Source organism: Amphiprion ocellaris, chromosome 20 (genome assembly GCF_022539595.1).
Source record: "Amphiprion ocellaris isolate individual 3 ecotype Okinawa chromosome 20, ASM2253959v1, whole genome shotgun sequence".
NCBI classification, from domain to species: Eukaryota; Metazoa; Chordata; class Actinopteri; family Pomacentridae; genus Amphiprion; species Amphiprion ocellaris.
Window position 1 is genome coordinate 29,981,935 of NC_072785.1, and position 15,162 is coordinate 29,997,096.

General features: G+C 37.2%; 1 protein-coding gene across 7 annotated transcripts in view; it reads left to right on the forward strand.

Annotated features, from left to right (window-relative positions):
• The window catches only part of esr2b (estrogen receptor 2b), a 181,261-nt gene that overhangs the window by 127,881 nt on the left and 38,218 nt on the right, over positions 1–15,162 (forward strand). The window contains exon 1 of one of the 7 annotated variants that reach the window (XM_055005589.1): positions 11,925–12,022. The exons of the other annotated variants lie outside the window; for them this stretch is intronic. The gene's annotated coding sequence lies outside the window, so the exon portion shown is untranslated. Of the gene's footprint in view, positions 1–11,924; positions 12,023–15,162 lie in introns of those variants that run through there. 7 annotated transcript variants of the gene reach the window in all.

Genomic DNA, 15,162 nt, shown 5'->3' on the forward strand with positions numbered 1-15,162 from the left:
ATAAATTGTTTTAACGTCTGCTAAAGATGTCACATGCAGACAGTTGGGGTCTCCGGTAATTAACAGGAGTCAGACTGAACAGAAACACTGTTGTAGCTGCAGAATGTTTAATGTTTCTGCTTCAAATTCGGCCATTTTTCATGCAGCTCCAGGAAATAAAACATGCATGTTGGTGCTAAAGCTGCTCGTCATGTGTGTCATGTGAAACCCTCTTTTGATGATATCTTGTCTTTTACGAGGTGGAAAGTTGTTGCATCATTGATTCTTTTTGCAGGTTGGGATCTTTTTTAATACGCTGTAACACTGCAAAGACATCCGATGTAGAGTTTTACTTCAGATCTGATGATTTAAACGTTAAAAAGTCAGTCATGTTTCCTCATGAGGTGCAAGAAGCTGCAGACAGAGTTGCCGTTTTTTATCCTTTCTGCAGCCTAAATATAACGTTTGCTTCCTTTTGCAGTATTTCTCTCCGGTTCCTTACGTATTTTGCTGCAACAAAGTCTGTTTCTTTTAAATATAGTTAACAAAAGACTCGAAGAATCCCTTAAATCAAACTTTTCTTGTAGTTTAGTCACTAAAAGTGAGATTATTGCAGTTTTCTTCTTCTATCAAGCAGCAGAAACGTTGTACGGCGATGTGTTTCGCTTAATTTTTTTCTCATTTAACATCACATCTGGTGCAGAAACAATATATTTTGCAGGACTAATGTTGGGTTCTGTGGAGCAGCAGATGCTTGAACTAAGCTTTCGGAGCTCTGGAAGCTCATTAAAGTGACTGTTTTCTCTGAAACACCAGAATCAGGCTGATTATACAATAAACTCTGTATATGTTGTAAGTGTAGTGTAGCTTTAATTAAATAATTAACTGTTTCGTCTGTAAAGTCCCCGAAAATTTCTAAAAGAAAGCCCAAAATTATCTCCAGCAAGCTCAGATGACGTCTTTAGATGTCTCGTTTAGCCGAGCTGCAACGATTAATCGATGAGACGTCATTTTTTTAAAGGGAAAAAAACTCTAAATTCTCTGATTCAAGCTTCTAACATGGATATTTTCTGGTTTCTTTTCTAAGTTTGGACAAAACAGGAAATTTGTCATCTTTGGTGAGCACTGATCGACATTTTCACCATTTTTGGACATTTTCGAGACCAAACAACAAACCGATCTGTTAACTGAGCCATTATTCTCTAAACCACTGAGAGAAGCTTAAAATTTAGAGATTTAAAGATGCGTTTAAACTAAAAAAATGTTTTTTCGATGTAGGAATTTCAGATTTTTGTATTGATGCTCACTTTTTAAAGTCATCATTATTAGTAAAACTTCTGAACTGTGAACAGTTTCTGGGCATTTTTTGCACATTTTTCTTCACTGTTTTCTCATTTTTCACTACAATCTAAAGTCCTGCAGCTCTATGGAAACAGAACAACCATGAAGAAGGAGAGAGAACTCATAAATATCTCCTTTTTTTGCAGTTTAACACAGAATGACACAAGTCATAAAAATGATTAAACAAGTTCAATTTCTGTAACGATTTATCTCTCAAAAACTAAAGAAAGAAACTGCCATCGACACAGGCGGTACTGGTAGAAGAAGGAATAGTGACTGTACATACTGTAGATATTCGACTATTTCCATGTTTCCAGTCTCTGCAAGTGTTTTCTCTCTGCTCTGTTCGTCATCAGTAGAAAGATGTTTCTCCATGCTGAATGTATCTTCCAACAACTTCCTGCTCTCTTCACTGTTTCTGAGCCATGCTGCATTTATTTAGTGGTCCAGTATCCTGGATACCTGGAATTTCCCCAAGTTGATGAATAAAGTTTATATCTCTGCATCTAAAGAACCTTTCTGTGTTTTTCAGTGGCAAATGTTGATTATTTTAAAGAGCTTGTTGCCATCTGCTGCTTGGTTCTAGGGTGGTTGAATCTATCAGGTTGATGTTTGACCAGCTGGTCAAACTGACACAAGGTTTGCGCCACGCTGATTTTCCAGGCCTCGATGCAGATTATCTCCAGTTTCAGTCAGCGGTTTATTGCTCAGCCATCTGAGGTTTCGTACGAATAAACATCTGATGGTACGGAAAGCTTCGTAGCACCAGAAGGACTCGTGATTTAATGCCTTTTGCGTTATTTCTCGTTGTGTCTTTGTCATTTTAAGCTGCAGGGAGGCAAAACTTTGACTAAAATTAATTAAATCTGCTGAGTTTCTGGAGTTGGTTTTTATATCTAAAGTGAAATAAATGGAGACTGAGCGCTGCAGTGCAGGAAATAAATCTAAAATTGGTGGTGTGTGTTTTATGATGGTCTGCAAAAAATTATTGAATTAATGGGTCATAATTAAGGATCTTGTTTACGTTTTAGTCTTTTTTTTTTATGCATCCATGTGCGTTTCATATTTTTTCAGCACAGAAACCAAAACAGGAGACATTAAACATGGGAAAAGAATTAGTTTAGACTCTAAAATCAACAGGAAACAGTTAAAATGTAGTTTAATGATGACCAGATCTATGTTTTGATGCTTTCTTTGCATTTCTGGACAATAATGTGGAATTAAATGTTGCTTAAAGGCTGAAGACGAAGACAGTTAATAAAGTCGTTGAGGCTCTTTGTTTGCATCTTGAAGCTTTAATGAGGTGTTCTGTGGAAATGCTTCTAACTGTATTTTCTTTATAATGAGAGTCTTATGAGTCACCGTGTCTCAGTCCAGTTGTATTTCCATCGATAACAAACGGGCGCCTGCTGATGAATTCTTTCTTTCTGGATGTTTAAAGGGGTTTTGGGTCATCGGAGGTCAGCTGAGGTTCGTGTTGACGCTGTTTGCTTTGGTTCTAATTGTACATTTAACTCCGCTGCTGCTGTGAAGAGCATCCGAGGACACGGCCATAGATTTAATTCAGATGTTTCTGGTGTAAAATCAGGTTTGTGTTCACGTTCTGTGTTTGTTGTGTTGGTTTAAGCTCACAGGGGCCAAAGCAGGTAAACCAGGGAGGCTTCAGACTGCAGCTAAAGAAGCTAAACTGGCATTCAAAGCTGCAGTGATTCATTCAAATGGTGTCAAATTTAGTCAGTTTGAGTAAATTTTAAGTTAAAAACTTCATAAAATGTGCACAATTTGTGTTTTTTTCCCGTTTTTGTGACAACAAACTGATTTTGGGGGTTTTGGAGATTATTAGCATGTTTTTTGGTAGCTGTGTGTGGAAAATGGTGGAAATTATTTAAAAAGCAGAGTTTTCTTGACTAAAAGGTGTGTGGTTGGATGTTTCTGAAGACTTTTGTGATGTCGATTGACTGATTCTTTCCCTTTCTATCACAGTAAACTGAATATATTTGGTTTTTGGACACATTAGCATGTTATTGGTTATGCTGTGTGCAGAAAAATGTTGTACGTCGCTGTAAAAACTGAGTTCTTGACTAAAAGGAGTGTGGTTGGATGTTTCTAAAGATTTTGTGCCGTTGATGGACTGATTCTTTCTCTTCCTGTCACAGTAAACTGAATTTTTTTTGGCCTTTTGGACATCATTAGCATGTTTTTTGGTAACCATGTGTGTGGAAAATGGTGGAAGTTGCTGCTGAAGCTGAATTTTCTGGACTAAAAGGAGTGTGGTTTTATGTTTCTAAAGACTTTTTCGACTGATTTTTTTTCCATTTCTGTGACAGCAAACTGAATATTTTTGAGTTTTGGACATCTCTAGCATGTTTTTTTTTTTTTTTTTGGTAGCCATGTGTGTGGAAAATTGTGTTTTCTGGACTAGAAGTGTTGTGTTTATCTGTTTTTGTGGCTTTTTAAAGAAACAAATTGACTAAATTATGTGATTGCAGCATTTTCAATGTGAATATTTAGGGTTTTTTCTCTTTTGGACATCGACAGCATGTTTTTTGGTATCCATGTGTACAGAAAATGGTCAAAGTTGCTGTTAAAAGAGAGTTTTCTGGACTGGAAATTGTGTGATTATATGGTACTAAAGACTTTTGTGAAGGTTAACATGCATGTTTAATATCACAGGGATTTATTTTGTCCTTTTATTCCGTATGCTGTGCCTTTTTACCTTTTTCCTGCAGAAATCATTTCCTCATACACCTGTGCAGCCTTAAACTAGAGCTGCAACAACTGATTGTTTAGCTGTTTGTTATTTTAATAACAAAATCACCAGTTTGAGTTTTTTTTTTTAAGAAAAAGCTGTCTAAACACTCAGATTCCAACTCCTTATATGTGAATATTTTCATGTTTTCCCCTCTTCTGTGGCAGGAAATTGAATATCTTTGAGTTGTGGAAACAGGAAGCGATTTTTCACCATTTTCTGACATTTTAATGATGAAACACATGAGCGAATTGGGGGAAACGGCGGTTTGATTTGTGGAATAATTCCTTCAATTCCTTCAGTTCAGCGTTTACTATGCATAATAGATTTAAAACATGTGATGTAGAATCACCACGAGACGCCATCACAAGTGGGTCAGAACAACACTGGTCCTAAAATGCAGCTTTTGTAACTGCATCTCCTCAAAATGACATGTCAATTAATGGATAAACTCTCGAAGCAATTAATCGATTAACTGAGAAAACAATCAAAATAACCATCAGTTGCAGACCGACTGACATTACTCATTGGTTATGGTGAATTTCACTGTTCATGCTTCCTTATTGTTGTTCTATTTCTCAAAAATGGACGTTTTCATCAACTTATGCTGAAATTCATTTGACATCCTTAAAGCCAACTTTTTTAAACATGAAAAATCAATCATTCTCATGCAACTGAGCGTTTTTTTTTTTTTTTAAGAAAATAAACAAGAATTCCGACGAGCAACACACTGATTTTGGTTAAAATGACTCCTGCACTGGACCAGTTAATGAACTAATAATGCTTCACTTAATAATTAAGATTATGCTGCGTTAGCTTACAGTGAAGCTGAGGACATACAGTACATGTTTGTTTGTTTCTCTGACTTCTACATTTCTGGCAAACTGACCTCTCTGCTGCCTCAGTGGCGGCGCATTAATTATCTGCTGCTTGTGTAATCAGTAACCCTGCGCCCAGCATCCAAACTTAACCCAAGAAGAAGAACTTTTACTGGTAATTACACAATTCTGTTTTGTTTTTGTGTTTTTTGTTTTTTTTTTTTTGATTACAGTTAATAGATGATCTGAGTTCTGCTCAGTTAAATCTGGCCGGCGGCCTGGTGAAGTTAAACTTCTGCAGGACACGGCAACCAGCACAGTTTAACCTGCAGCCTCTGAGGAAACGGTAATGATTGAAACCTGACCCAGACGGTACAGGTTTAAGAAAACACAGAGTGAGCTGCAACCCCCAGCGGTTCTACCTTCACAGAATCCATAATTTATAATGTTAAAAAGGACATTTTTGTACGTACTGGCCGTAGTAAATGTTTGAAATTATGCAGGGGGCGCTGTTGAGCCATTTTGACACTTACATTTCCACACCCTCGGACTTTTGTGGAGTATTTTGGTATCTTTTGATCACCTATGCCTGGAGTACATCCTGGCCAAATATGGACTCTGTCGAGGTTTCCCTGTTTGAATTTACAGCTTTTGAAAATGCCCAAAAATTACCCCAAATATGACACATAATTCAAGATGGCGACTTTCTGTTGGGTTTTGGATGGTGTTGTCAATTAAATGTTTGTGCATCTTGACATGTTAAATATGTGTACCAAATTTCATAACTCCAGGTGACACGTACTGGCTGTAGTAAATGTTAAAACTTTGCAGGGGGCGCAGTTTTCCACACCCACTGACTTTTGATAACTTTTGATGACCCATTCCTGGAGTACATCCTGGCCAAATATGGGCTCTGTGGGGTTACCCTGTTTGGGTTTGCAGCTTTTGAAAATGATCCAAAATCATCCAAACTATGAAACATAATTCTGCTTTTTTTTAATGCGTCCTGGTGTGTTGCATATGCCTACTGAATTTCATAGCTGTAAGTGAAACATGGTTTGGCTGCTGAATTTTCAGAATATTGCCACATGTCTTCTGGTGAACTCTAGTCCAGATTTAATGTGAACTTTTTCCATCAGAATCTTTCTCTTTGTCTCCATAAAGCTTTGACTGGTGAAGAACAGACAACAGTTGTTGTATGAACAGTCTCAAACATCTCAGCTGCTGAAGCAGGAACTCCTTCAGAGGAGTCATAGGTGTCTTGGTGGCCTCCCTCACTAGTCTCTTTCTAGTAACTCCCTCAGAAGAGGTGTCTTGGTGGCCTCCCTCATTAGTGTCTTTCTTGTAACTTCTTCAGAGGAGTCATTGGTGTCTTGGTGGCCTCCCTCATTAGTGTCTTTCTTGCATGATCAGATGAATCTGGTATCAAACAATATTTATTTTAAACAATCCAGGTCTTTTTCAACTAGAACTGCTTTTTCAGTACATTTGACTACTCTGAACATACCCAGCTATAGAAATTCAACGCCTGATGCTATCAGTTGTTTGATGTCAGGAATTTTTTCACTGTTATGTCACTTTATCTGAAACGGTAAAGGCTTGTACAGGAGATGAAATGGCTAAGAATGGATGTGGGGTTTTTTTTGGTGCTGCAGTAGTTTTTGACGGAGTGGCAGCAGTGACAGCTGACAGGTAGAATTACTCCCCGTCCCGACTCTGTAATCAGCCCGTCCATCCTGCCGACGCCTATCGCTGCTTCGTCCAGCTCCCATGTAATCTGCCGACCACTTCAATCCACCACCGCCTCCCTCCTCCGGCGGCTCCTTGTTTCTTTGTGAGGCCCGGAGAATGAAGGACTTGAGGCCGGCTAATGGTTTCGCTGGGGGTCTTTGTGCTTCGGTATGTGCTGCTGGCTGGGAGCCTTGTTCCAACGGGAGGAGGGCGGATGCCGCTTTATCCACCACAAATAAACATGTTTTTAATACACTCTGCGCAGGAACACATCGTAGTTTCATCCACCGTCGGGCTCGGTGATATTCCTTGTTGCTGCTTTGTAGAACAGCGGCTCTCCAGAACATTTCACAGATTGAAAGTGCTGATTTTTATTTAAGTGCTGCTCCGACAGATGGTTTTGTTCCTGACCTCATCTACTGTCCTCCAAAGGTGGTAAATTTGAGCTTCATATGTGTCCAGAAACACAGAGTTCCCTTTATTGTGAGGGGAAATAAATCTAATACTTCCATTGTGAGCGGGGTGCTGGACGGCGTTTGTTTTTCTGAGCGGTGTTCCAGCTCCCGTGTGGGTTGTTCATTCATGAAACACCACGCAGCGCCAGTTTTATTTCAACATTTTTTTGGACTGGATGTTGAGATTCATGTACTAATTTCTTCTCCTTCTCCAAATAATTGATGAAGTTATCCAGCTTTTTTTGTTGTTGTTTTTCTTCTCTTGTCCAGCAATGGCACTCGTTTCCTTAAAGATTATCATAGAAAAAGGGACTTTCATGCAGGATTTAGAGGTGATAAATTATTCGACAACCCTTCGAACGCCAAAACCCAACGATCGCCAAAGTACCAGCATTTATCAGAGCACGAAACAGTGAAAACAGAAAGAATTTCAGTTCTAACTTGTGTGTAAAGTGCACTTCTGTCAGGAAAACTAACCAAATTTAAGTTTTAAATTGTGATATTTCATCTGAACTACTCAGTATAGAATGTCTCATTGGAAAAATCACCTAAAATACAATGTCTGTACCAGAATCTGTAAACAAAACTAAAGATTCTGCAAAACCAAGAAGCCATAATTCACTCATCTGCGACAGTTACATGACAAAGATTCAGGGATTATTCTAAAACTATGTAGAAAAACAAGAAAATAATTAGAGAGACTGAGAAGAAAATCAAAGCTACTGGATGAATCAAATGCAGCATGGCTCAGAAGCAGTGAACAGAGGAGCAAGTTGTTGGAGATACATTCAGCATGGTGAAACATCTTTGTAGAAGTTGTAAAACTGTACTGTAAATAATTAAATATCTGTATTATATATATTTTTTCTAATTCTGGTAGCACACGTGGCCAACTGGAAAAATGCTGTATATCTTTATGCCAGTTTGTTTTTCTTTTAAATAATCAAACTTAATTTGCTTTTTTCTTTTCTGTCTTTGAGATTTATGACGTTAGAACTTTGTTATATTGGACAAATGACATTTGATCATGGTTGTTCTGTTTCCATAGAGGTGCAGGACTTTATATTGCAGTGAAAAATGAACCCACTGTGAAGAAAAATGCCAAAAGAAAAAACATCCAAAAAACTGCTTAATAAATGAGCATTTGCTTAGCTTTTTTTAGGATGTTTTTAAATAGACATGAAGGTCAGTTTGAAGAGATTTGTTTAACCTTCGTGTCGTCCTGCGAGTCAAAATTGACCTGTTTTAAAGTTTGAAAATGTGGAAAAAATATATATATTTTCACAGTGAAACTTATGATGTCCACATTTTCAAAATTTTTGGGTGGGGAAAAAAGAAATCGAATTTCGCTGGATTTTGGTTGATTTTTATGTGAATGTTCTTAAAAATATACTGTATCAGAAGTTTTACTGATATATATGTAATCACTGTAGATATTTTTAGGATTTTTTTAGGAAGATTTTTACTCATTTTTGGAAATATTTACAAAAATTTTCTTGCCAAATTTGGGAATTTTTTTAAAAATAAAACTTTTAAGGGAAACTTTTTTTAAAAAATACTGATATTTTCTTCCTGAAGGTTTTGGAAATTTTCAGAAATTTGGGGAATTTTTGTTGAATTTTTGGATTTTTTTCAGACAAGGAAACAATATTTTTTGGTGCCTGCAAATGAAGACAACAGGAAGGTTAAAATTAGAGATGTAGGACTTTATATTGCAGTGAAAAATGAGCCCACAGTGAAGAAAAATGAGACAGGAACAAATAAAGAACAGGTTTATCAATTAGTCCAGTAATTTTTAAATAAAACATTAGATTTTTAGCTTTTCTGTGTCTTTTGTACTTAAAAGATAAATATATGTCTTCAAAAATAGATTCAAGACTTTGGTTTTGGGATGTGATGTAACTGTTTTCACAGTTTTCATTTATTTATAGATTAAACAGTCACTTATCCATTAAAAATAATCAGCAGAATGTGACCAGACTGACCAAAATATACAACAACAAAAAGCTCAAGTGCCAGTTTTAAGCATCTGAGCTGCATGCGTTCATGAAATAAATCAGGGTTATTTGAGGTGAAGTGTGTTTACAGTAGCACAAAGTTCTCCTTCCATTGATTAACCCAGTCCTTCTGAAGCTAATGTTTGATTTATGCTAATGCTACAGTTACAGTGGGAAGGATGCTGCTGAGCTAAAACAACATTTAGACACTATTTAATCTCTTCAGTTCACTCAGTCCTGGCAGCTGGTTGGGCCATTAGTGCCATTTCCACGCTGCAAAAAGTTAAAAATATTTAATGAAAACGTGACACAGAGTGTCCTTAAAGGAGAGATTTGAACAGTATTACCAATAATGTGGTTGTTTTATTGAAGCTAGCACATTTGTGGCAGGTTTTACCTTGAAATTAGAGCTTAATAATCAGTGTAACATGATCTGGTTTTCTAGATATTTTTTGCAGCGTGTCCTCAGTCAGAAACCTTTGACCTGCTGTGAGCTGGTGGTGGTTTTTTCCATATCTCCAGGATTGTGAAACAATCTAAAAGAACAGTTTGTAGAAACAAATGTGGGAAAACACAATTCTTACAGATTAAAGTGAAAACTGTCAATTATATGTACAACATAAAAACATGAGTAACTGCATAAATATTTAGTAGAGGAACCTTTAGCTTCAGTTCCATCATTTATCCTGTTGGTCTCTATCAGTCTGAACATCTGGATGCTGCAGTTTTACCTCATTCTACTTTATAAACTGATCAAACTATGTAAGTTTCCACAGGGATCATGAGGGAACAGAACTTCCTGTAATGCTCAGTTGGATGGAGGTCTGGACTCCAGAACTTCCACCTTGTTGTCTTTAAACCATTTCTGAGGATCTTTCTCTGTTTGGACTCATCGTCTGGATGGAAAACTGATCTTCTCCAAGTCTCAGCTCTCTTCAGACTGCATCAGGTTGTCCTCCAGGATTTCATTTACCCTCTACCTTTACAAGCCTTCCAGGACCTGCTGCTGAGAAACATCATGATGCTGCCACCACCGTGCTTCACGTCATGATGCTGCCACCACCATGCTTCTTTAACATTATGATGCTGCCACCACGTTTCTTTAACATCATGATGCTGCCACCACCGTGCTTCACATCCTGATGCTGCCACCACCATGCTTCTTTAACATCATGATGCTGCCACCACCGTGCTTCTTTAACATCATGATGCTGCCACCACCATGCTTCACGTCATGATGCTGCCACCACCATGCTTCTTTAACATCATGATGCTGCCACCACCGTGCTTCTTTAACATCATGATGCTGCCACCACCGTGCTTCTTTAACATCATGATGCTGCCACCACCATGCTTCTTTAACATCATGATGCTGCCACCACGTTTCTTTAACATCATGATGCTGCCACCACCGTGCTTCACATCCTGATGCTGCCACCACCATGCTTCTTTAACATCATGATGCTGCCACCACCATGCTTCTTTAACATCATGATGCTGCCACCACGTTTCTTTAACATCATGATGCTGCCACCACCATGCTTCTTTAACATCATGATGCTGCCACCACCATGCTTCTTTAACATCATGATGCTGCCACCACGTTTCTTTAACATCATGATGCTGCCACCACCACGTTTCTTTAACATCATGATGCTGCCACCACCATGCTTCATGTCATGATGCTGCCACCACCATGCTTCTTTAACATCATGATGCTGCCACCACCATGCTTTATGTCATGATGCTGCCACCACCATGCTTCTTTAACATCATGATGCTGCCACCACCGTGCTTCACATCATGATGCTGCCACCACCATGCTTTATGTCAATGATGCTGCCACCACTGTGCTTCACATCATGATTTGATAATATTTTAGAATTATATTAATTTATGTATATCAAAAATCTGTTGGTGTTTTTTTTGCAAATTGGTATTTGTTCTTTTACAACATATGACATACAATATGATATAAAATTGCAGTTTTGCTCAATTTAAATCAGTTGAAAACATCGGAATTTACAGATATTTGCTACTATTATAGTTTTTACATTTTTTACATATTCTAATATTTCGCCATTTTTAAGTGTATTCTTTTGTGGCAAAAATATGTTTTTTTGTTTGTTTTTTTAAACTGTGTTAAAAACAGAATAAAAATTAACATTGTCCAGACAATTGCAGTTATCTAAGAGGAATCATATATATAATTTGTAAATCTGTAAAATAACAGTTTCATAACTATATATATATATATATAAAAACTATATATTGTCATATTTTCCTTGTTTTGTTAGATTTCAAATGATATCCATGATATAAAATTACAATTTTAGTGAATTTAAATCACTTAAGAATGTTCTTTTCGTTTTTGAACATAACTAATTTATCATATATATATATATATATATATATATATATATATATATATATATATATATATATATTATTATTATTATTATTATTATTATTATTATTATTATTATTTCTGGCACCTTTGCTGCCTGATATTGCTGCCTGTTTGGTTTTTTCGTATGGATTTTGATTTATTCATGGAGATTATTTTTAAAATGGTGACACAACTGAATGAAATTCTTCTTAAAATGAGAATGTATTAGAGCGGATTTGCTTCAAGTCCGCTAAGATTTTCCTGGTTTTTCACCTTTTCCTGGACCGGAGCTCTAATTTTGCCAGTTTTGGAAGTTAATAACTGAACCCCATCAGCACTCCTTTAGGCGTGTTGGTTTAAAGACCAGATCATTGGTGACATGTGAACGTTGCAGCGGAATAAAAGGCCGCGTCACATTAAATACGTGTCCTTTGACCTGCTGCTGCTGCTGTCTGGTGGTTTACCATGGACGGCTGCCATCAATGCCAGTCTGTCCAAAGCTCAAACTTCACCACACAGTCTGACTAAGCAGTGACTGGTTAGAATCCACTCAGCCTCCACAAGTAAGTCAACCTTTTTAATGCCTTTTAAGTCCTCAAAAAAGTTCTCCTGTGTGTTGTCGATCTTCCGTTGGAGCAATATTTAAAACCAGGCGTTCGAAAGACGCCATTAATTAAGTAAATCGAGGTTCTGAGTGTTGAATTCTGGCAAATCTGAGAGAATCTTCAGGCGTAAAATGTCAGGATGTAGGCGGTTAGTTTTGCTATAATTACCCCTATTATCGTGCATCTTTGTGTTTACCGTCTGCAGAGGTTTAATTTGCTGAATCCTCCCTCCGACTCGTTGTTTAAACCTTGATCTGATCATGTTTTAGCTTGTGCAGTTCGATCTTCGCAGACACAATAACATTTTTATTCAGGGATTTACACCAACATCTTCTTCCAGACGCTCAAAACAAGTCCAACCACTTAACAAACTAAACATTGTGAGGGGAAAACATATCTGGTTTTGATGGTTTTTGGAAAATACTGTCTGGTTTTTGTTCTTTTGGTGGAAATTCTGGTACTTTATTGTGCTACAATGCCCACTGACGGTAAGTATCTAGAGGCTTTAACCCTGTTTATTTGAAAGTTTTCTTGCCGTCCAGTAATCGAGCTTCAGACCAACGTAACGTTGCAGATTTTTCAATGACTTTTGCACCACTAGGGGGCAGAATTACTCAGCAACAAACTCTCGCAACAGCATTGTGGGGGTGTAGCTAGCAACAGGCATCATGACAAAGACTTCTGTGGTGCTTGATGACCAAATCTGAGAGAATCTTGAGACGTAAAATGTCATGATGTAGGCAGTTAGTTTTACTGTAATTACTCCTATTATTGTGCATCTTTGTGTTTACCGTCTGCAGAGGTTTAATTTCCTGAATCCTCCCTCCGACTCGTTGTTTAAACCTTGATCTGCTTGTGTTTTAGCTTGTGCAGTTCGATCTTCACGGACACAATAACGTTTTTATCCAGTGATTTCCGCCAACATCTTCTTCCAGATGCTCAAAACAAGTCTAACAGTGAAATAAACTAAACCTTATGAGTGGAAAACAAATCTGGTTTTGGTGGTTTTCGGAACATGTTGTCACGTTTTTGTTGTGTTGCAGTATTCGACCCGACCTAAGATGTCGACAGATTATTGACTGATCTGCTGCCGTTACTTCACAGCAGCTTTCAACTTTAAAAGTTCTGAAGCTGCTTTAGTTCATTTGGTTTTCTGGTTTGTATGTTTTCTTTTGTTTTTGGAAGCACTTTTGGCACTACTTTTTCTTTAAAGTTTAGATTTTTCTGGTCACATCACAGTAAAATGAAATCCTTAAAGAGAGACTGGATGACTTCAGATTCTGTTTATTAGAAATAAAAAGTGAAATTCATAATCTTCAATCTGGCTTGGACCAGTGAATTATGGAGGGTGCAGCTCCAATGATTAATCAATTAATCGATTGTCAACTCATAAATTTAGAACAAACCGTGAAATATTTTTTGAAGGAAAACAGCTTCAATTCTCTGCTTCATGCTCCTAAATTAAATATTTTCTGGCTTCTTTGCTCCTCTTTGACAGTAAATGGAATATTTTTAGACAAACAATCAAACAAGTAATCAGTTAATCAAGAAAATAACCAACACATTAATTGACAATGGACATTGCAGGATAAAATGCAGCGTTGCGCACTTAAACACACTCAGGAGTTTTGCAGTTTTACTTGATTTAAGGTGACTAGGAGTTTATTGGTGGTCATTTTAACCAACTTTCGATATTATATAATTTTATGGACCGTCATCTTTAAGGGTTTTTCCTCTTCTTGTGCCACCATTTTACCATTTACTGTCTATAATAGTGATTTATAGCCACTGTTCATCAAGTATTGTCTCTTAGATATGGATTTCTGTTGGTTCAGAACCTAAATGTGCAGCGTTTTGTCAACACTCAGAATTCCTCGAAGTGTTTCTGATGCATCTTCGGCTAAAATCTCCCTGGAAACCCTATAAAAGCATCAGTTTGTTTCTGCTGCAGCTTCTATCACTGATTAACCAGCCGACGGCACTGTTTGGATGCAGCGTTTTGTGCCCGACATGAGGTCAGATGGGCCTCTGTTTTTATACTCTGGAACAAACCTTTTGTTGTTTATATACCCCAATAATAGATCGAGATGTTCTCTTCACCTTTGACACAGTTTCATCTGTGGGAACATTTCACACCTCAGTGGTTAAACCTGTAAACATGCAGGTCATTTACATTGTCCAGCCATGCAAAACACCTCAGACTGATGAGTTTATAGCTTAGAATTGGCACATTTGGTTTGTTTTATGACTCATTTCATGACCTTTAATGTTTATTGTGTGGACTATCTGGATAGTTTCAGGTACTGAGGAATCTCAGCAGCTAAATCAAGAGTTTTTATCTACATTTTTGCCTTTTTAGTAGAATAATTGATAATGTAGGCAGATTATAATGATTGTAATGAACCTTATGTAAGAATTTTGTTGTGTTTCTGCAAAGTCTTGTTGATTTTGTTTGTATAAGGGTTGGAAACCAGGTTCAAGAAACTTTGTTAACTCTAGAAACTTAGCGTAAATTAGAGCTATAGTCTCCAGGTTGTTTTTTTTTTTTTTGGTTGGTATGTTCCCATTGGACCAACTTCCCATTGGTATGACAATCTCTGGTGTTACTTTTATGAAGAAAAAAATCACTAAATCAACAGCTTTCTAGGTTTAAACTACTGTTTTTGGCGGCAGGAGGAATAAACTACCTGTAAACACCCCCATGTTTTAAGGATTTTGCACTGATCCAACCAGATAGAAACTGCAAAATCGAATTTATTTACCATTAAATGGACATTTTTTTCTGCACTTGCTCCAAACTAACTGACACTAGGTCAAAGATGTCATCAGTGTTGTTGCATTTTGTGCCAAAAAGTCGATTTTTAGACCATGGAAACAGCAGTTTGTGTATCAAAACTCAACAACCAACATGTAGATCATATAAAGACAGCAACTAACTTGTTGACGCCGATTCCTGGTTCCATGCAACAACTTATCGATTAGTTGTAACTAGCAAATTAGTTTGGTAATTTTGATAATTGATTCATTGGTAGGAGTACATTTTTAAGGAAAAAAGTCAAGATTCTGTGATTTCAGCTTCTTCAATGTGAATATTTTTT